This window comes from Canis aureus, chromosome 24, assembly GCF_053574225.1.
Source record: "Canis aureus isolate CA01 chromosome 24, VMU_Caureus_v.1.0, whole genome shotgun sequence".
NCBI lineage: Eukaryota > Metazoa > Chordata > Mammalia > Carnivora > Canidae > Canis > Canis aureus.
In genome coordinates, this window is record NC_135634.1 from 27467840 (window position 1) to 27490337 (window position 22498).

General features: G+C 50.4%; 1 protein-coding gene across 2 annotated transcripts in view; it reads left to right on the plus strand.

Annotated features, from left to right (window-relative positions):
• Positions 1-8165: 8165 nt before the first annotated feature.
• The window catches only part of FAM167A (family with sequence similarity 167 member A), a 47669-nt gene continuing 33336 nt past the window's right edge, over positions 8166-22498 (plus strand). Inside the window, exons 1-2 of one of the 2 annotated variants that reach the window (XM_077868631.1) lie at positions 8166-8300; positions 18185-18284. The gene's annotated coding sequence lies outside the window, so the exon portion shown is untranslated. Of the gene's footprint in view, positions 8301-11801; positions 11994-18184; positions 18285-22498 lie in introns of those variants that run through there. The other variant, XM_077868630.1, reaches the window with a different exon arrangement.

Here is a 22498-nt window from a genome sequence, read left to right on the forward strand (position 1 = left end):
CTCAGTTCTTCTGAGGCTGAGGTCACACAAAAAAAGTCCATCCAATGCTCCAGAGTTGTCTGGTGGGTCCTCTTGGGGGTAGGGGGGTGGGGAACACTATATAATGTAGGACATAACTCCTCAGTACTCCTCACAAAAGCTCAGGGATGAGGCTGTGTTCTGCAGGGCACCATAGTCAGCTCACGTCACACCAAAGTTGGCAAGACCTGAGGAAAACAAAACAGGCAGAGGAATCAACAGAACCCCATTTGAAACCTGTTTCAGCCTTGGGTCCTGAGTGAGATAGACCAGGGACAAATCATGTTACCTCTCTGGGCTCCGATTCCTCATCTATAAAAAGAGAAAAACAAGTACCCTCACAGAATTTCTATTAGGATTAGCAAACTCATATTGGCACTGTTAAGGACCATTTATGCCCACCCCCCCACCACAAATTCATACATGGAAATTCTAAGCCCCATTGTGACAGCATTAGGAGATGCAGACTTTGGGAAGGGCTTAGTCATGAGAGTGGAGCCCTCATGAATGGGATTAGTGCCCTTATGATAAGAAACATGAGAGAGATTGTTTCTCTCTCCATCGTGTAAGGACACCACGAGAAGGTGGTCATCTGCAAAGCAAGAAGAGAGCTCTCAACAGATGGCAGATCTACAGCACTTTGTCCTTGGACTTCCCAGCTTCTAGAACCATGAGAGATAAATGTTTGTTGTTAAACCATCCAATTTGTGGTATTCTGTTATAGCAGCCTGGAATGACTGAGATAGTTACTGGTATATAATAAAGTTATAATAATAAAAACGGGGTGACATTGATTGATTCGGGAATAGACAACTTGGTAAGTAGAACTAACTAGAATGATGTGTGTGTATATGAACATAAAATATATTAAAAAGTTGGCATTTTATTTTATTTTTCTTAAAGATTTTATATATTTATTTATTTATTTGAGAGAAAGAGAGCACAAGCAGGGGGCACAGGACAGGGAGAGGGAGAAGCAGGCTCCCCGCTGAGCAGGGAGCCTGACATGGGGCTCGATCCCAGGACCCTGAGATGATGACTTGAGCCAAAGGCAGATGTTTAACTAACTGAGCCACCCAGGCGCCCCCCTATTGGCATTTTAAACCAGTGGGAAAAGGATAAATGATTCAATAAATGATGTTGGAGTATTTGGACATCCAGGTAGGGAAAAAAATATACTCAACCTCAGTGGTAACTTGAGAAACAAAAAAGAACAGCAAGATACCATTATCCCACATCACACACAAAAGGTCAGACAGTACCAGGAGTCGGCTTGGTTAATGGGTAAATGGGTACTAGCCGTTGGGATGTAAATTGTTGCATCTCTATATGGAGGGGAATGCGTCAGTATCTAGCAAAAACGAAAAGTCACCCCAGGAACCAACTTTGGAGAAGCACAGGTAGATGAGGATGATAGTGCACTCTTGTGATGGGGAACACTGGAAATATCCATCAGGAAAGGAGTGGATCCAAGTGGCTCAGACCCATGTGTATTACCACCAAACCCTACTGGTGAGCAAAAGGCAAATTGTAGAGCAAGACATGTAGGATTATGCCACTGGGGGGAAAAAAAAACAGAATGAAGTTGTGTGTGTGTGCTTTGTATACATACATATGTGAAAGTAAAATCATGAATAAGGAAAATGTACCCCAAACTCATGGTAGTGCTTATTTCTGGGAGGAGCAGGAGAAAGAAGTAGTCCTGGGGAGGGGCAAAGTGGTAGAGGCTGGTCACAGAGGGCTTAGCCTTGGAAAGAATCAATCTACTTACAGGTAATATACTTGTTAATATATACTATGGAAAAATGTAGAAGCAAATATGCTGAAATATTAATAATAATTATGAATGGTAGAAATATGTATGACTGTTCTTTGCCTTTAGAACCTTTTGATTTCCTTATTTCTAAAATTTCCCACTTTCTGGGGCACCTGGGTGGCTCAGTGGTTGAGTGTCTCCCTTCGGTTCAGGGTGTAATCTCAGGGTCCTGGGATCAAGTCCCACATTGGGCTTCCCACAGGGAGCCTGCTTCTCCCTCTGCCTGTGTCTCTGCCTCTTTCTCTCTATGTCTTTCATGAATAAATAAAAATCTCAAAAAAAAAATCACAAAACATTTCCCACTTCTGCAAAGAAATGGGACCAAACTAAAAACCAAGTGCACAAATCCTCTGTCTCCGGACTATCTCTGGAAACAAGGGTCTCAGTGGTGACCCGAGCAGGTCAGGGTCTGGCCAGGCCAGACCCAGAGTCAGCAGTGAGAAGACCCAGGCTGCCTTAACCCATAGGCCTCACTTATTCTTCTGTCCGGGCCTCTCAAGAAGTGGGTCACCCCTGTTTTGCCTTCACTACACCCTCCAACCCAGTCTCTCTCCCAGTGACTAGTATTGCCTCAGCCCAACTCCCACACTCCAGCCCAAAACCAGTCTCCCAAACACATGGGAGAGTTTCCGGCCTCCACAGGGCCTGAAGCCTGAGGGGGCCTGAATTTCCACTCCCTGGCTCCAGCCATCAGGAGGGACAACCATCACAGGAGTAGATTCAAGGTGGGAAACCCACTGGGGCCTCTTTCCCTTGCTCTGCCCCTGCTTGGCTCAAGAATATTCTGATACCCAGGTGCATGACATACCTCAGCTGCCTGGGGCTTGGGAGAAGGTGGGGCAAGCCGTGGAACTTTCCTAGGTGTGACTCCTGAATGGAAAACATTGCCAGGTGCCTTCCTCCTGAGCTCAGGGCTGGAGGAGAAGGAAGTCCGGGGCTAGCAGCAGGACTGCTGAAGAGCCCACTTCCCTTCATTTTGGGAAGTGTCCTCTCTTTAGCCTCAGCTTCTCCATCTGCCGAAAGGACGTGGCAGTTTGCCTCTTGCTGACTTCTGGAAAAGGAAATAAGGTAATCTACTTCCTTCATAGATCCCAACAAGCTCATTCTTAGGTGCCAGTGGAAAAACGGCCTAGCCTTCAAACCACCCATCCCACTGCCAGCTGCCCATCTGGAACATTCCTGGCATCCCTGACTTAGCTCATTTCCCACCCATTCCTTCTTTAGCAGAGGAGACTAGGCATAAGGTTTTATAAGAACTCGCGCTCATTCACTCATTCGTTTGTTCGCTTATACAAGCGTCACTGATTAGGTGCCTACCAAGTTCCAGCCCTGTCCCAGACACTGGGGACAGAAGTTAGACACCATCCTTCACCTCACAGGGCTTAGGATCTATAGGAGAGAGGGACAAGGGACTCGACCTCAGGGTGAATGTCTCAAGCTAGAGGAGTGGATATTGGGGGAAGGGAAGAGAGAAACAGAATTAATATATTTAGGGAGAGATTGGACAATCTATGTCTTCTAGGATCTGAAATAGGGACATCTGACTAGATTTATTAAACATTTACTGAACATCTCTACTCGCTTCTAACACTTAAAGTAGATCACACAAGTATAAATAGCCTGGGACGTCATATTTTGAGATATGGGATTTATTTGTGTCTGCATGTGTGTATGTGAGTGGGTTTTAAAAAAAATCTAATGGTTCTTCTGATGGCAAGAAGTCTTTTGTAAAGACATAGCTCAGAAGGACTATAATGTTTAAAGTTTGAGTCTTGGGGCAGCTCCGGTGGCTCAGCGGTTTAGCGCCGCCTGCAGCCCAGGGCGTGATCCTGGAGACGGGGATCAAGTCCCACGTCGGGCTCCCTACATGGAGCCTGCTTCTCCCTCTGCCTGTGTCTCTGCCTCTCTCTCTCTCTCTCTCTCTCTCTCTCTCTCCTGTGTATTCTCATGAATAAACAAATAAAATCTTAAAAAAAAAATAAAGTTTGAGTCTTATTTTAAACTTGGCCTCTGACTACTTCCTTTTGGGCTCCATCTGATTTCTTTTAGCCTATGAGATTGCACAGGCCTGAGTCTTTTGCACAGCTGGACCTCAGGGTAAGGAAGGACAGTGGGGGAGGGAGGGGCCAGGGAGGGGGCTTGAGAGGATTTTATATAGTCATTCTAAGCTGCTCTTCTCTCTCTACTGACAACAGGCCATTTACCCCCATTAGTAAAATTCTAAGAGAACCCAACCTCTTCTGTGCCACGAGCCCTGACTTGCAAGGATGCAGAAATGCCCATGTGGGGAATTGGCTTTTGAAATGGAGGTCAGGTTCAGGGAGAACAGAGTGGGTCCTACAGAGAGAAGGCATGGCTTAACTGCACAGCTCTTAGCCCCAGGCTGACCCTGCCCTTCCTACAACAGTTAGACCACCAGGGCCTACATGGACCAAGATCTTCATCAGAGGAGCAGGGGGGAGAATCAGGAGGAAGAGTTGGGTTATGGGTTCATTCTGGCTGTGTCATGTTCACTTACAGAAGCTCCTGACTCCAGGAGACCAGGCCACTGAGGGAGAATGTATCCCACTGTCTTCGTTTTTTGGGCTGCTATCACAAAACACCACAGACTGGGTGTCTTATAAACAATGAAAATTTATATCTCCCAGTCCTGGAGGCTGGGAGTCTAAGATCAAGACTGCAGGAGATGGGGTGTCTGGTGAGAGCCCACCTCTTGGTTCATAGCTGGCCATCTGTCCTCTCACTGTGCCCTCACATGGCAGATGGGGAGAAGGGGCTCTCTGGGGTCTCTTTATAAGGACACTCATCCCTTTCATGAGGGTTCCATCTCATGACCTGATTACTCCCAAGGCCCCCACCTCCTAATACCATCACATTGTGGGTCACGTTTCAATATATGAATTTGGAGGGGGAGGACACGTAGATCATAGCACTACTCTGAACATCTTCCTCTTCTTTTCTTCCTTTTTTCTTCTCTTTCTTTCTCCCCCTCTCCCCTTCCCTCCCTCCCTATGTCTCTCTCGTACTCTCTTCTTCCTTCTTAGAAACTTCTATCATCACAAACAACCATCTTCAAGGAGGGCTGATTCTGTTTGCTGAACATTTTGAACCAATCATGAAACATTAACCTGGAAGTGATTTATCAGGGGATCCTTCAGAAGTGATTTCTCTGTGTCCATCATTCTGTCAATTGTGCCTTGGTCTCTCCCATCCTTGAGAACATCAAGGAAGCCCAGCTCCGTGTGCCTGCATCTATTCTTTCTCTGTCTCCTGCCTGGTTCTCTCTGTGAACCAGGAACGGTCCATGTCATGAGATGTTAATCAGCAGAATGGCAGCCGACCACGCTGAGGCGGCTTGCTGCATTCCCTACCAAAGAGTGCTCTGAATCCGGGCCTGAAAACTGTGGCCCAACTGCAGGGCATGTTTGTCTGCCCCATGCTTCATCCTGTTTTCCTGGTGTCAGATTCCAAACAGAGCTACCTCATGTTCTAAGAAGACAAACCAGGCAGCTAAGATATTCGGGAGTACTGCCAGCCTGATTGTTTAACATTTGCTCATGCTGTGCATTAGACTAGAAAGAGCAACAGGCACGCCTCATTTCAGATGGTACACAATCGAAGCATCAGTTGGCACACAGACGACAGAAGAGACATCATTTCTTGGGTGCCTGCTTTATGCCAAACATTATGTCAGGCGTTTTATAGGCATTAATTCTAATCTTTGCAATAACCCACTGTGGAAGATACTTACCCCCAATGTGTAGATGAGAAACTGGAGCTCAGAAGGGTTAAATATTTGCCCCCAAGCAGCCTAAGGGCCAATGACAGACCAAGGACGAGACCCAAGGCCCCCAAAACCTGAACTGTGCACTACAATATACTTCTTTTCAACCTCCTCGATCAGGTGGGTGGTGGGTAGGAAATGATTTGACAAGGTCTGCTTGGTAACAGAGCCAGGACTAGAGCCTGGATCTCCTGGTTCCTTTCCATCTTTCGAAGGAAACAGGCTACTTGGGTGAGATAATGCTTAGAAGAATCTAGAAGGCTCTCCCCTGCCCATCAGGGCTACTTCACTGACATCATTAGTGGAATGGTTTCTGGTTTCCTTCAAATACTGCCTGCCCATGTCCAGAGAGGCCTCCTTCCCAGTAGGATGTGCTGGTGCTGGTGCTGGAAATAATCTCTGCAGAATCTTCTAGATCATGATTCTTACAAGTGACCACAAGATAAAAGGACAAACTCGACAGGAGATACTGCGATTCCATGATAGGGGAGTGAGTGAGCCAGAGAGCAGTAGCTCCTGTTTGCCGGCAGCATGCAGTGTGCTTTGCGTCTTAAACAAGGCGGCAAGGCAGGCCTGTAATCAGGCCTACCACTAACACTGGAGAGGTCCAAGGCAAACGTACAAATGGAGGCCCACATGCCATGTGTCTAAATATTTGAGAGTTATAAACCAGGCTAACAAACTGTTGGACAATATTTGCTCTTTCCTCTTGCCTTGACAAATATATCTTTATAACAACCTCAAAGGCAGGTTCTAATTCTGTACCACTGGATTCCTGGAAGGATGGGCAGAGGAAGGCCTCAGCTCCAGCCAAGGCCCTCCCTCTTTCTTTTCCTATATGAGGACCCTGTGCTTAAGCAGGGGGACACCCCAACCCTCTCCCACATTCCATAGATCAGAAAAGAGGCCTGTACAAGGCCCAAATTTGGGCTGGAAGTTCCTGGGTCCTGGATATTTACAGCTTAGAGTAGGAGGGAAGGAGTGGACCTTGAGTGGGCATGTCCCCTGACCCCATGGCCACCCTTTCTGAGAGGCCCAGAGCAGGGCTCTCTATAGTGTGGGATACAAGGCAGGCCCTCTTGCCCATTAGGAGGACAGTACTATTAAAATTATTTATGTTTTATAGATGAAGTAACTGCAGCTTAGAAAACTCGAGTGACTTTTTACAGGCCAGGACTTGAACGTGGGTCTGCCTGCCTCCAGATACCAGCTGTTCCCCTTCACCATGCTACTTCCCCAACACCCATCCTCGCCCAGGAAAAGCAGTGAGCCCCTCCCTGTCATGGGTCTAGATTTCAGTGCCTCCCACCCTCAGTGAAATGCAAATGATCTCTTTATTGGTCACCTTGCTTCCTGTCTTGTCCCCACACCAGTCCAGCCTCTCTGAGATACAAAAGCCACAACCTGCTCCCTTCTTAACCCATTCCTTCAGGATCATCTCCAAAGGCCTTCTCTGGGTCCATTGTGGCCTCTTGCCATCTGCTCAAGTGCATTTCTGCCCTTCCCTCTCTTGCCACCCTCCACTGCCACTGCCAGGCCTCCCCAAAACTTCTCCTAACCAGTTCCCATTCATCCCTCTCATCTGGGCTTGGATGACATCCATCACTTCCCTGAGTCCAGTTCTCAAGTCAGTTCTTGTTAATTATCTTCCCAGGCACCATACCCCAATGCCTAGTACCCGGGCACACAGAGTGAGCCACCTACAAATGCTCATTGACCTAATGAGCTCCCCACAAGATGGGAACTGGCCCCCCGGCTCCCTTCCATGTTTCAGCCCAAATGAACCCCTTCTGAGAGATAAGGGCAGAAAACAGCCATTATTGTTGCTAGCATTAATGCCAAATGACAAACACTTCCTGGATCCTCTTGAAACACTGGGGCCTCTGGATGGAAAAGTCTCTCCTGAGGGCAGATGATGGAAGCTAGTGGACTCTGGCCCAGGACTGCAAATCTTAATTGCTCCCTGGAGCAGGAGAGGGCGTCACCCCTCCATGGTCTCATACAGTGTGGCCAAAGAGAAATGTCTTCCTTCCTTGTCTCATTCAGTGAATGGGGACCAAATTTTAATCACCATGAGGGATATACAGCAGCCTTAGACAGTGGGGTTTGCCCTTGAGTAGCACAAAAATTCTCCAGTGGGAGAAGGTGAGATGAATTTAGATGGGCCGAGAAGGCAGAGACCCCCACAGCTGTGCATTCTGTGCATTCCCTTGGGAGGAAGGCAAGGCCTTACAATGGCCTGCCAGGTCCACAGGATGTGCCCCAGTATCTCCACCGTGTCACCTCCCCGGTGTCATCTCCCACAGCTCTTGTCACCCTCCCCCAAAAGCACTCTCCTTGCTTTTCCTTGACTGGGTCAAACCCGTTTGTTCACAAGGCACCTTTGTCATAGTTGTTCCCTGTTACTTCCCCCAGATACCTCATAACCAACTCCTTCCTCTCCTTCAAATCTTTGTTCTATAGTTACCTCATTTATGAGGCCATCCCTGCCTGCCATGCACAGATTGAACACATTATGATCACTGAAGCTGCCTTGCCCGTTGCTCACAGGGACTGTAGGATCAGGGGCCCATCACAGGCTGTGCCTTAGACTCTGCACCGACAGTCCTGGGAGTCCTGCCACTATCAACCATGTGACTTTGTGGAAGTCCCCTAACCTTTCCAAGTTCAGCATCCTTGTAGGTAAGAGGAAGAATATTTCTGGACTCCCTCATTTCACAGGATTTCTGTAGGAACAAGAGACACATTGTCTCACTCATCTCCAAACTGCTGGAAAGGAGATGGCTCTGTAACCTGTAAAGTGCTGCACTGTCAGTGAGGCCACTGTCGGCCAGCATATGTGCTCACTTGAGTGCTCCAGACACCTGGGCGGGCCATGTCTTCCAACATCACATCTTACCCCTTGAAAGTCAAATTGGATACCTGGACCAATTTGGATAACCAAGAGGTTAACCTTGGATAGCCAAGAGGCAGTCCTAGAACCGGTGTGCTGTCCTGATTCGTTCCCGAAGGCTTGGCCCGCTGTTTCCTGGTCCACATGGCCAACTGGAGTGGGCGAGCGCCCAGATGGTCCTCTGCTCTGGGCCTGGGGATCCCCCACCCATCGCTGAGCTCCAGCCTAGTCTCACAGCACCCCCACATAAAAGACATAAAAGGCCATAGAAAGCAGGAGATGTCACATACCCCAAACACTGGGCCATGTTTAGTTTGTAGTGGTATTTCCTAATGTTGCTAATCACAAAAACTATTCATTGTAGGAAACACAGAGAATTAATGCAAATCTATAGAAGAAATTTTATTTTATTTTATTTTATTATTTTTTTAAATATTTTTTTTATTGGTGTTCAACTTACCAACATACAGAATAACCCCCAGTGCCCGTCACCCATTCACTCCCACCCCCCGCCCTCCTCCCCTTCTACCACCCCTAGTTCGTTTCCCAGAGTTAGCAGTCTTTACGTTCTGTCTCCCTTTCTGATATTTCCCCCACATTTCTTCTCCCTTCCCTTATATTCCCTTTCACTATTATTTATATTCCCCAAATGAATGAGAACATATAATGTTTGTCCTTCTCTGACTGACTTACTTCACTCAGCTAGAAGAAATTTTAATTCCTATTATTCTACTATCCACAGATAACCACAGCTAATACATGCATATACCCTCCCAATCTTTTTTCTATGCATATAAAAAAATTGGACATTAGATATTAGAATTAAAGTTTTCATAATGTCTTATTTACTTAGACACGTGGTATCCCTGCCCTATTTACTTAGCATGAAATCAGTAACATTTTCCTACATCATCAAATAGTTTTTGAAAATATCTGTATGACTGCATCCTACTCTATGCTCGAGCTCTAAATATAACTTGTTTGACCACTGCATATGGTTAGATATTAGGGTTGAGACTGTTCCAACAGAGACCCAGTTTCTCCTCCTTCTCTGCTCCTCCCTCCTCACTGACTCTCCTGATCTTCATCACTGATTACCCTCTTGCCCAGGAGGCACCAGGTAAGACCCCATCCCTGCCCTGGACAGGCTGCCTATCTATGTGAAGACAGAAGACAGTGCACTCATAGGAAAGCGGAGCAGGAGCCCCATGCTGAATGAGGGGTTAGGAGAGTGAAAATGTTAGAATTTCCAGATGCTAGGGCCAAAATACACTAGACAGCAGTAGGGCAAATGCTAAGTATTCAGCACAGGCCCGTGTGGCCAGGTACAGCGACCCCAAGAGTATACAGAGTCCCTGAGTCTGAACCAAGCCCCCAGCCTGCAAACATGGTTCCTGTCCCTTTGAGCCTACAGCCTTAGAGGGTGACAGATATTAATCAAATAACTCCACAAATAAAGATAAAACTTACAACCGGTCCATGAAGGACAGGTAGGTAAGGCTATGAGAATGTGTAACCTGGGGTTCCCTTAGGAGGCAGAAGTACTACTCCATGTAGAAGGAGTGGGTGTGGAGAAGGACCCAGAAGAGCAGAGTTGCAATGGAAGGTGGAATCCAAGGGGTGAGCAGAGCCAGACCATGCAGGCCTGATGGGCCATGCTGGGTTTTAATCTTGAGAGGAACAGGAACTATTGGAAGTTTCTAAGCAGGGGGAAGCCAAGATTGGATTTCTATTTGGAAAAGTGTGCTCTGGCTGTGGATGAGTAACTGGCTCAGGGGAAGGGGCAAGAGTGGGGGCAGCATGGTCAGTAAGACGCTGCTGCTGTAGCTGGGGCAAGCGGACAGTGACTTGAGCCAGGGTGATGGCAAAGGGGATGGGAAGAAGTGGAAGGATTGGATCACTATTTCTAGAATCAAGGTTAGGTCAATGATGTGACTTTCCCCAAAAAATCCCTGTTTTAGTACATTTGCTAGCTAGAAACATTAACCTGTTAGCGTGAAGGGGTGCTCACATCAGCAGTACGTCTCCTTAGACAAAGTCCCCCAGCCCATGTCCTAGTGAAGGCAGAAAGGAAAGGAGTGGGACAGGACTCAGATGAGGAATTGCAGCAAAGGAGGAAGGACGGGACACCAGGGGGCAGCACAAAGGGATGGGGATCTGTGGGGACTGAGTGGCCACCACCAGCCCAGCCCCCGGAACCTGGGGCAGGTCACTCCGCGGCCCCACAGCTTGGTGTGCTCATCTGTTCATGGGGAAAACAAGGCCTGCCCTGCACCACCACCCACTCCCCCCCCACACACACCCCAGCCGGCTGGTGTTGTGAGGATGGCAGATTAGGTCATTCTGAAGGATCTTGCCAACCTCAAGTGTCTTAGGAAAGGAACTTGGCCATGTCCCAGGCTGCCCTAAGAATGAAGCCAACTTCCAGAAATCAGCCCTGGGGTCAGAGGTTCCAGGAGGAAAGGAGTCCTTAAGCTCTGGACTGGAGCCCTGGGTCTCCAGTCAGGACCCACCCTATAGGCCAGGATGGGGCAGCCCTGGCTGGGTCCCTATGTGTTGTAGGTGCCTGGAGCCGTAGGCTCTGGTGGAGCAGAGACTGGACCTTAGAATGTAACTATCGCTAGTGGTTGCCACGGCTCATAGTAGTGCAGCCCAAAGGCACCCTGTGGTTTGTGGGGGAAACACGTGCTCTGGGGCAGGCCCCTCTGGACCAGTCCCAGCTCGTCTGGGAGACAAATCTGGAAGAGCGTCTGTTTCCAATTAACCTCTGGTTCCCACTTGGCCTCTCTAAGACTCAGTTTCCTCATCCGCAAGCCGGAGATGCCCACACCTGCCCTGCAGAGGCCCCGACGGTGTGGCCCAGGTGAGGCCCTCAGTCACGGGATGTGCTGCGGGGCCTGAACTCCGGCGCCCGCGAGGGGCTCCTCCGGTCCCCTCCACGCAGGCAGGCTGCTGACAGTGGCAAAGCCACGTTAACATGTTTGGGGGGAAGACTGCCCGGGTTGCGGGTTTAATTAAAAAAAAAAAAAAAAAAGGCATTTGGGTTTGGTTTGTCTAGGGCTTGGCAGACGCGTGTGCTCTGCTTCCCGGCGGCTGGGCGGCGGCTGGGCTGGGGCGGGCAGGGCCACCAGCGGGGCTTTAGGACCGGCCCGGAGGCCCCGGAGCACCGGAGGCCCGCGGGGCTCGGACTGCGCGGCGGGCGCTCCCGCGGAATAGCTCCGCCGTCGCCAGGCAACAGCCCTGACGCAACGCAAAAAAAAAAAAAAAAAAAAAAGTCCCTTAAAAAAAAAAAGAATAGTGCTGAGAATTCACGGGAGCCGAGAGAAAGGCAGGCAGAAGCGGGCTCAGCCCCGAGCCGGGGCCAGAGGCTGGGCGCCGGGAGCCGCGTCCGGAGGAGGAGGAGGAGGAGGAGGAGGAGGAGGGGGAGGAGGAGGAGGGGAGCTCGTCCACCCCCTCGGAAGGGGCCTCGGAGCGCCGAGAAGGTAGGGTCGCGACCCGGGCGGGGACGTTCCCAGGACTGGGGCAGGGGCTGCGGCTGGTGGCGGCTGCGGGAGGGGGCTCGGGGCCGCGGGTGCCCGGGGCAGGCACCTGCAGACAGTGCAGCCTGGTGCAGCGGGGCCGGGAGCACCCTGGATGGACACCCCCAACCCGCCCCGGGAGAGCCGGGTCCTCCCCCATCGTCGCCGGGGGCTCGCTTGTCTCCCGGGGAGTGGGACAGCCTGCTGGACGCTATCTCCCATCTCCTTGCCGGCCGCGGTCCCCGGCTAAGATCTGGATGGAGATGTGGGGGGCACGGTCTGGGAGGGAGGAGCCCCACTCGGTCACCCCAGGTCCGCTCGCAGACTGCCGGTCGTGTCTAAGCCCGCCCTGTCCCCTCCAACCTACTTCAGGCTCAGTGACATGAAGTTCTTGCCCCAAGGAAGCAATCCCTAACTCAGAAGTGACCCAGGGCCCGGCTGAGGCCAGTTTGATCAGAGGGAAGGGTGCAGCCCCAAGGGCCCCAGGGGAAGGAGCAGGTCAGCCTTGAGACTGGGTCCCGCCCCCCCCCCCCGGGGGGGTCATTAAGAGAAGGCAGGAATGTCTATGGTCCTTGGCTAGGACACAGGTGTCTCCTTCCACCAAGTCAGGTTAGATGTTCTACTTTTAAAATAATCTCTTATTGTCTGTATCTGGTTTTCATTCTCTGCGGCCTGTGGTTCCTCCTGAGGAGGTCTGGAAGGGAGGCTGGTTCTAGGTTGGTGGGCCACGACCTCATCTTCGACCCACAGGCATGAGCTCCCAGATTAAATTTCCATCCACTCCCAGCCATTCCTGGTAAATCCCAGGTGGGATGAGCTCAGGTCCCCATCAACAGGAGAATCCCCTAAGGGCCCAGGGGAGCCATGGCTCCAAACAACTTCCCTTCTGATGCCCCAGAGATGGTCCTGCCGCCCACCAGGCAGGGGATGGAAAGGGGACAGTGCTGGGCAAAGTCGTGGAAGAGCAGAGGTGGCCATGGAGCCTCTGACCTGACTGCGTCCCCTAGTTCCTGCTAGCATGTTTTTAAGAGGTTTGGCAAAGCAGCCATGAGCTGTGCTTAGGGTGGCTAAAGATGACAGCTCTTTTCAGGGTACATTTACCGAGCAGGCACTGCTTGAAAACACTTTGCATCCGTTGGTCATTTTGTTCTCACAATGGCCCTGGGAGGGGACATCGTATCCCCATTTTGCCCCTGGGACTCCAAGAGACTCGGGAACTCTGCACAGCTCAGGTGGCTAGTGAAAGAGGAGGGAGAGTCAGCCTCACATGCCTGACTCCGAAGACAGTGCCCTCAAAGGAAGGCTGCTTTAGGAGATCTAAGGGGAGAGGCCCAGAGAGGGGGAGGAAACCAGTTGCACCCAGAAAAAATGAGAGCTGTGTGGCAGGGCTCATCCTGGGTCCTGGGACTATCCCTTACCATCCCGAGGGACCCCGTGGAGCCAGGAAATCCATTTCTTACATCAGGAGCCTGAAAGGCTTTGCAGTCGGGCCTGGCTCGCTTCAACCCTGCTTGCCTGAAGTGGAGAGAGGAGTTTTCCTTCAGCCACTTCTCCTCCGTGCCCACCCGAAGTCCCTCAACTTTTCACACACTTGTTCCTGTCTTGTCCTCCCAAATACATGCATGGATTTCCACAAAATTAATAGTCCTGTTTCCGTATCTACCAGCTTGGCCTCCATCCAAAGAGGGGCTCTGGCGGGGAAGTAAATTAAGACTGTGCCTAACTATTTGCTGAGGGAGACCCACAGAGTCCCAGGCCAAGGGGGAGGAAACTGCTTGTTAGGCTCCTCACACACTTGGGTGGTTTTCTCTAGGTAAATTGTGCTGGTGGAAAGCTCCTACGGCCGTACACAGGCACCTGGAATCTTTAGACTCCTCCAGGAGCTGTACTCTAATTGGCAGTGGTTCTGTGCTTGACTGGGATGTTGAGCTACTTGCAAAGCTGGAAGATGAATGATAAGCTGACCAGTTTGCTCCCCGGTTTACAGAAGAGGGGTGAGGGAGTTCTTACTCACCGGCAATCTCCTAGGATTAGCCAGGATGGCTCTCAAGAGGCAAATGTACCCTGGAATTTGGTTTGGGGTGAGGACAAGGGAAGGAAAAGGCAAATTCTGAAGTGATCCTGAGGCAGACCTCAAAGGCCTGGGGAGGGGCTGCAGAGAGGGTGGGAGCGGGAAGGAAGAGTCTGGAGATGGCAAAGGGGTTTAGCGGCAACTTGGCCATCAGCCTGTAGAGTTTGGGCGGCTCTAGAGGGTCGAGTTGCCAACATGAGTTTGGAAGGCTGCAAATGTCAGCTTTTCCATGGTTAGGACAGTTGCCCTGGTGCAGGAAAGCCCAGAGCTTCCCTCCCCACCCCCACCCCCACAGCCCTCCCCCTTTCTCTCTGAAGTGTGGGAGACAAAGAAAAGGAGAAAGAAGGAGGGCAAGAGGAGAGGTTAGAGGCTGGCACTCCCCACATCGTCTGCTTTCCTCCTCAATGCTACCCACCCCTGCTATCCTGACTCTGAGCAGTGCTCACCCAGAAAAAGCCCTTAGAGAAGGGAGTGCCCAGGGCAGTGTCAAGGAAGGTCTCTCATCTCTAGGAGTGGAGGAGTAGTGAGCATTCCGGCATCAGGGGCTTCCTCACCCCCAGCAGCCTTTGCAGAGCCCCAGAAGGGGCAAGCGTTCAGCTTATCCAGGAGAATAACCTGAGCTCCATTTCTTCAAGACAATCTCTCCAGCATGGCCAGAAATCCGCCCCCCCCACCCCCCCACCCCCCCACACACAGAATCTGATATAACTGTGGGAGCTAGTGATGGGTCCCAGGAGACTTCCTCATAGGGCTTGTCCCTTGAGACCTGGTAGGGAAGGCCCAGCTCAGAGCTGGTTTTCCAGGTACAAAATGGGCCCAGACAGTGACTTCCACTGTGGCCATAGTTTCGGGGTTTATTGACAGCCGAGCAGCATTTCCTCATTCCAGGAAACCAACAGAGCCTCTGGAGTGTGAGCTGGGCACTTCAGCCCCAGAGGCCAGCTGGGGAACTCTCAGGGCGATGCATGCCCAGGAAGGTTCTAGATCGGGATCCATGCCTGGGAGGCCTCTTAGGGCCCTGGCTGTCCCCTTACCCTCAGCCCTTTAAAGTTAAAAGTGACACTATCTCCTTAGTCCCGTGAGCATTGACATGTGCTGTGCCCTGGGGACGCTGAGATACTATGAACTGACATAAGCCCAATTGGTCATGACTCTCAGGCTTCGGTGGCTTGTCGTTTGTACATTTGTTGGACAGTGACCACTGCAAACTCTGACAAAGGTAAAGACGAACTTCGTTTGCAGCTTAGATGAAAGCAAGCCTCAGACCAACGTCTGCCATACATGTACATACATTTTTTGAACAACCATGTATTTGCAGACAGGTCCAACAGAATTCACACAGCTTGCTCTGGGGACTCGGTGAGGTCACAGCTATCCATCTCTCTAGGTGCCCTGACCACACCTCCCCTAAGAGCTCACTAGTATCTTTCCCCCCTACCTTTTCAGGTCAAGAGTGTCTCAAGTAATTTTGGCCAAGCCACATATCTTGAATACCTCTGTTTTCACCAAGGAGAATGCATTTCTAACATTTACTCTTTTAATTATCAGATGCCCAGTGTTGAGCAGAAAGAAAGACAGCCAAAACACCTGCCATAGCTCCCTCTGGAGCACAGACCCTCTGCTTGCGGCTGCTGGCCAGGAGTAGGGAGTCCCAATTTGAACGTACCTTTGTTAAATGCACCCCTCGTTCCAGCTAGCCTGCTGCACCTGCACAGAACTTCTCACTCCACCTACGAAGGGTTTTAAGATCAATAATAGACATTGTATTGTGATGAGACAATGATCTTGCCCTCAAGCAGTGTGGAGTCTGATCAGGGTTGCAGGTTAGAAAAGACAATTTGAGCAGCCCAGAGTACCAAGCTGACAGAGAAGTGATGTTCCGAACATTCTGGAGCACACAGACGTACATGAGCTAACTTGAATGGTTTGCATGGATGGGAGGTGGCAGTCCTAGTAGGGGCGTGACTAAGAATTCAGGTACACTCTATCTCATTGGATCCTTCCAAAGCTTTGAGATGGATTCTTTTTTTTTTTTTAACTTTTTTTTTAAATTTTTATTTATTTATGATAGTCACAGAAAGAGAGAGAGAGTGAGAGAGAGAGGCAGAGACATAGGCAGAGGGAGAAGCAGGCTCCATGCACCGGGAGCCCGACGTGGGATTCGATCCCGGGGTCCAGGATCGCGCCCTGGGCCAAAGGCAGGCGCCAAACCGCTGCGCCACCCAGGGATCCCCTTTGAGATCGATTCTATTATGACCCCCATTTCACAGATGAGGAACTTGAGGCCTAGTGGGTTAAATCAATTACCCAAGGTGGTATATTTAGTTAAGTCTTGGGACTGGGCTGTGAAACCCTGTCCCCCCAACACCCCACCCTGCCCCATCCCTAACCTGCTCCATCTCTTTCTCTGCCCTCTGGGAGCTATGGACTCAGGCAGCTCAGCGGCCCAGCGACACTCAGCTCAAGTTGACACAAGCAGGGAGCAGGGCCATGCATCCCACTTCTTGTTCTCCCTGAGCCAACTGTTCCCTCCAAACCCCAGCAACGGTGCAGTCCCGCACCTCGGGTTAGCTGCAGGCCGCCTGGATGTTGCTAGGCAAGCAGAATCCAGGCCGGGGCCACCCCTGGCCTCCATCCCCAGTTCCTGGGGATGGGCCCTGCCCAAACACAGGGAGACTCTAAGGGCCCTTCAGTCCCTGGAGAGGTCAGCACGCCCAGACCGACTGTGAGAGGGAAGTGACTTGCATAAGCACCGAGCACACCATGCAACTTCTTAGGAAGTCCTTGCTAAAACCACGAGGCTTTGGAACTTGTGATGCGGAATAAAACAGAAAGCCCATCATCAAAACAAATTCCCGTTTGAGCTGGACTTTGTTGACTCTGTCTGTTTGAAGTTGAAGCCAATTATCCTGTGGATTTGGGTAGTCCTAACTCTGCCTCGTGTAGGGGCTGAGACCAATCCTAGTCGGGAGATACTTTGGTGGCCTGCACCCCACCGGGGGGCCATGTACACCTCAGTGCCCTTATCTGTGAAATGGTACCCTGAGTTCTAGTCAGCTGTGAAACCTTCCCTACTTTTATAGCCAGAACACCCGCCTGAACTGTGTTCTACTTTGATCTCTTCAAATTGCTTTAAAGGCCACTCTGTGTCTGCTTTCCACCCCCTAATCCCCAATGCCATGGCCTTTGGCCAGAAAAGTGCTCTGGTCACATGCAGCGGAGGGCTGGGACGGTGAATGGGCTGGCTCAGCCCCTCCTGGGCATCCCTGCCTGGACAGGCTCTCCCTGGAGGAGGGCCCCTGCTTCAGACCCTGCATTTCCCTTGGCTCCCCCCTCCCCCTTTCCCCCCTGCCTGCCAGCCTGTCCCCTGTATGGGACTTGAGGATTTTCAGGCACCTTTCTCCCTGCCTGTCACATCAGAGCAGTCCTTTCCCAGGGCCTCACAGCATTGGAGGGGACACTGTGGCGTCGTGAACTCTGGGTGGCCCAGCAGCCCCCTCCCTGTAGCAGCCCTATGCTTTCTTCTCTCCTTTCACTGAGGCAGTAAATTAGATCTGCAGGTCCCAGGAGCCAAGGCCTCTCTCTGCAGCAATAGGGAAGCACAACTCTTTCTTGGTGATTTTCTGGGAAACTTCTTTCACTGGGTGAAACCATAGGAAAGGTTTCCACATTCCCAGCCCTATGTGTGGCAGGAGGCCTGTGTGTCTGCTCTGAGTGGCCGAGAGCAGAGCCCATCAATTATTCAGCATGGGCTGAGCACTTTGAATGTGCAAAGGTCTGAACAAGTGTTTTTTATAGAATCTTGCCTCACAATATGCCAGCGAGATGAGACAAGGTTTCCCGGTATTCTAGACAGTAAAAGCCCAGTTTGGAGTCAGAAGATGAATCCAATCCCAGACAAACCCCACGGACAAAGCTGTGTGACCCCAGGCAAGTCTCAAGACATCTCTGGTTTGTGGTTTGTCTGTGGTTTATCTCCGGAAGGCCTCTCTCCAGCCCAGACCATAGCGTGTGGGGCGAAAAATTGTGAATTTTTGTTTACAGGGTGATTTCAAAATCATTGTGATTTTTCTTGTTATGCCAGGTAAGGAAACAGAGGCTTTGGATGATAAGTGGAGGTACAGCCATTAGCGCTGGACGTCAGAGACGGAGCTTCACTGGGAGACACCCCTGGGAGAGCGTGGGTAAGTGGGTTCCCCTGCCCCCACCCCTCATGGGTGCAGCTCGGTGACATGGTGATAACCCACCAGCCGTGTGGTCTCAACTCTGCACGTGTCAAGGTGGAAGGAAGTGCAGAGGCCTATGCGCCCAAACTGCATGTTTTGCAGGAGAGAAGCGAAGCCCTGAGAGGGAAATGAGTTGCTACAGTCACTCAGGATGAGACAGGGTCCCTGGAGCTGACTCTCAGGCCAGGAGCTCTTTTCTCTCCCACCCTGGGCTGGATCTCTCTCATTTCCATCTGCTGGCAGCAGTGCTGTGACCCTGGCTAGGAGGCTCTCTGGGTTGCCCAGAGCAGGAAAGTCCAGAGGAGTGAGGAACACAGCCCACTGAGCCTCTCTGTACCTGCTGGGGTCCCACATTGGGCCTCGTACCCAACGGCGCATCCTCCCAGGCTGGCAGCCTCAGGTCTAGGAATCCTAGCTGCCCCTGGGACCTGCCTGGGAGCCAACTTACCTCCAACAAAAACACCAGGGACAGAAGAAATGAGCTCTGTGTCCCATACCAGACACGTCACTCATGTTCCAAAAAGTCATGTAATTTGTCTGGGAGGTTGTCACAGTCATTAAACAGCAGAACTTTGCTTAGGCTTGGGTCCCCTTACTGCCAGACCCTGCCCTCAGAGGAGGGCTCTAGACTGGGAGAGAGACCCTTATGCTGCAGTAGTTTTGCTCATCAACGTCAATAGAAAGGGACTTCAGTCTAGGTGCTTGGGTCTCAACCTACTCGACTGTGCAGATTAATTTTAAAGGAAAATGAAGTATTGCCATAAGACTATTTAAATGGTATTATTTGCTCCTGGCTTTAAAACATTGAAACACTATAAAGCATATGTTCCTGTTACTTTTCTACATATGAAGTCATTTGAGGACATGGTCAAAATGATGGAGTTGGGAAAACTTGGGCTCAGATGGTCATTTCTTACTTACCTGTATATGACCTGTCAAGCAGAGATATTCCTATCTCAGGGCCATTTCAAGGCCTGGTGCATGGTAGCCACTGGAAAATGGTTCTCTTCCCCTCTTCCTCTTGATTCTAGAAATTTGTATTTTTATTCCTGTATTCAGTTTGAGGGGAAATGACCACTTATATATTTCTTTTACTTATACTGAAAAACACACGAAAGTTGAACTGGCAATATCAAGCCAGTAGCTGTAAGAAGTATGGGGAAGAATTGGAATTAGATAGTGCCTAGACAGATCCCACAGTGAGTGCAGGGAGATGACTGGGGCCTGTTTTGGTGGCAGGAAACAGAAGTCCAGCTTAAATTAGCCCAAACAAAGGAGAGAATTCATTAGTGCATAGAAATAGGGAGTTTATGTCTTTGGACACCATTGGGTCCAATGGCTCTGAAGATGTTATCATGTTTCTGTCTCTGTCTCTCATTTGGTTCCCCTTCCTAAAGGCTTATTCCTTCTTAATGAAAATGAGTTCTCCATGAGGCTGACAATGATGCACCCTGGAAACTCCAGGCCAAAAAGCCCTGTTTCTTCAAATGTCTATATTTAAATCCCGTGGAAAGACTCAGACTGGCCTTGCTTGGCCATGCATACATCCATCAGACCAGTCGCTCTTGCTAGAGTAAGGGCTAAAACGAACCTCTAAGTGTGGGTCACATGAGCATCCCTGGGGGTGGGAGTGGGGGGCAGGGAGCTCTGACTCACAGTCCCTTCTAAACACTAAAATGATGCTAGGAGAGCACCCAAAGAAGGGATGCTGAAGACATTGGTCCACCTCACAGGAGCATCAGAAATGTAACTAATGTGATCCAAGGAGAGAAATAGTCAATACCTAAGACTAGTCAGTGCAGAAAAGTGCTAAAAAATTTTTGTTTGGGGGAAAAAGCGATCGGTTCCATTCAAAAGGAATGTGGAAGGGGATCCCTGGGTGGCGCAGCAGTTTGGCGCCTGCCTTTGGCCCAGGGCGCGATCCTGGAGACCCGGGATCGAATCCCACGTCGGGCTCCCGGTGCATGGAGCCTGCTTCTCCCTCTGCCTATGTCTCTGCCTCTCTCTCTCTCTCTCTCTCTGTGTGTGACTATCATAAATAAATAAATAAGTTAATTAAAAAAAAAAAAAAGAATGTGGAAAGCTCTAGAATGAAGTGGTGTTTGAAGTAGGCTCAAAGACTTGGTCATATTCAAACATGAGGTTTTGGGGGAAGTATAAAACATGAAGTTGAGGCCAGCCCCACAAGCCATCCCGCCTACCAATTCAGACTCATTCTGACCTTGAAAGTCTCACCTATGAATTTGCAGGAGGTCTTCTGCTGGGCAGGTTTGGAGGTAGAACTACTACAGCTAGGATGTGGTCACTGATTCACAGCATCACCATCCTCAGCACTTATTGAACATCTATGGTCTCTAGAGTGTTGTGTTCAGGACGCAAAAGAGAAAGCAGTGTTCTTCTATTGAGGAGCTAGACATCTGGTCAGGGAGGCAGGACACTCCCAAAGCTCAAGATCAAACCGCCTAATGGGTGGTGAGCGTAATAGAAACCAGTGCCCGGGGGAATTCAAAGAATGACCTGGCAGGTGAGGTATCCTTGAGGACTTCTGAGTGGGAGCAACCTCTCAGCTGAGCTCGAAAACAGAGTTTTAGTCTTTGTGAGAGCAGGGAGGTCCCGGAGAAGTCATTCGTTTGTTCAACAAGGCTGCTGAGCACCTACTGTGTCCTGGGTGCTAGAGACACAGGAGACCATCACCGCCCTCACAGAGCCTACATTCTAGTGGGTGAAATATACAATAAATAAGTAAATAAATAAATAAATAAATCGACATATAGCATAGTTATATGATGAGTGATAACAGCTATGGGTTCAAAGGAAGAAGGATGTCTCCATAAGATGGTCAGAGCCAGTCTCTGTGTGGAGCCAAGACTTGAGGGCAGGCAGCATGGCCTCAGACTCTTAGAAGAAATGGCTGGATTCTCACAGTGGCTTGCTGCCAGGAGTAATCCAGGCAGCAAACAGATGACTTCCAGGAGGTGGAAAATGAAGGGGTCTTCTGGGTGGGCAGCTTGCAGCCCCGTAGGTGAGCTGTCCCCTGAGGTATAGATCAGGGGGGCATTTGAGAAAGGTTCCACTGACAGGCACAGCTGTGGTACCATCCTCCTTCCCTTACTGTCATCCCCCACCGTGCACCCAGAGCACACATGCAACAATATAACCTACCCCCCCACACACACACACACAATGTCCCAGCACAGTTCACCCCCGCCAGGGTCCAGTCTCTGCAAGATGTCATTCCCCCACCTCAGGAGCTCCCTCCCCACACTGGCTCAGCCAAGACTTGGAATAAAGATGAGCTATGCAGGGGCCAGACCAGCGGGTGTCCCCTCCTGCTTTGGTCACCATGGCAACCTCTGATAGGAGAGAAAACACGCTTTCTGGCAGCTCCTGGAAGCTCCCTGGCTCCTCTGGGCAGCTCGGTAGGGTGCAGGGCTGTGTCCCTTGGCCTCTCAGGGTCATTAGCACTCCTGCCAGTGTGCAGAGCACGCACTAGAAATTCACGGCCAGCCTGCGTGGGTCACCACCACCGGAGGTCAGGCCTGAGTCGGGGCCTTGGGCTCTCCATTCAAGATAAGCTTTAGGGTTTTAATGATTAAACCTAGCTGGAAAAGGCTGCCTGGTCAGAGCTCCGCCTCCACATCCCAGACCTATTGACCCCTCATCCACTTGGGGGGAAAAAAATAAAAGAATTAGCCGCTTTAGAAAAGGAAAGAAACAAATTCAGGTGTGAGTTGTGGCCCGAGCTGCCCTGAATTTAAGTTTATAAAACACATGGTAGTGTGCCAAGCCCTTTGCCCTCACTCTCTCATCCTCACCATAGCTCTGCAGGGTGGACACTGCAGCCATCTCACTTTCAAAACGGAGGCCCTGTGGTTCTCAACTGGGGGTGACACCACCAGCCTCCCAGGGACACGTGGAAACGTGGAGAGGAGAGAGTTTTTTGGTTGTCATGCTGTTTTATGACACTGCTTAGCCCTCAATGATGTATTTTGTCTCCCCAAATGAATTATTCATCCTCTACCTTTCAATCAGGGCTCTTGGTCTAAGCAGCAGAAAACAGTATTGCTGTAAGGTGTTCACAGAATTGGCAGGAGGTAAAGACCCAAGGGAGAAGACAGGCAGAACCAAGGCAGCTCCAGAAAACAAAGAGTGGGAGGCAAGGCCCTGTGAAT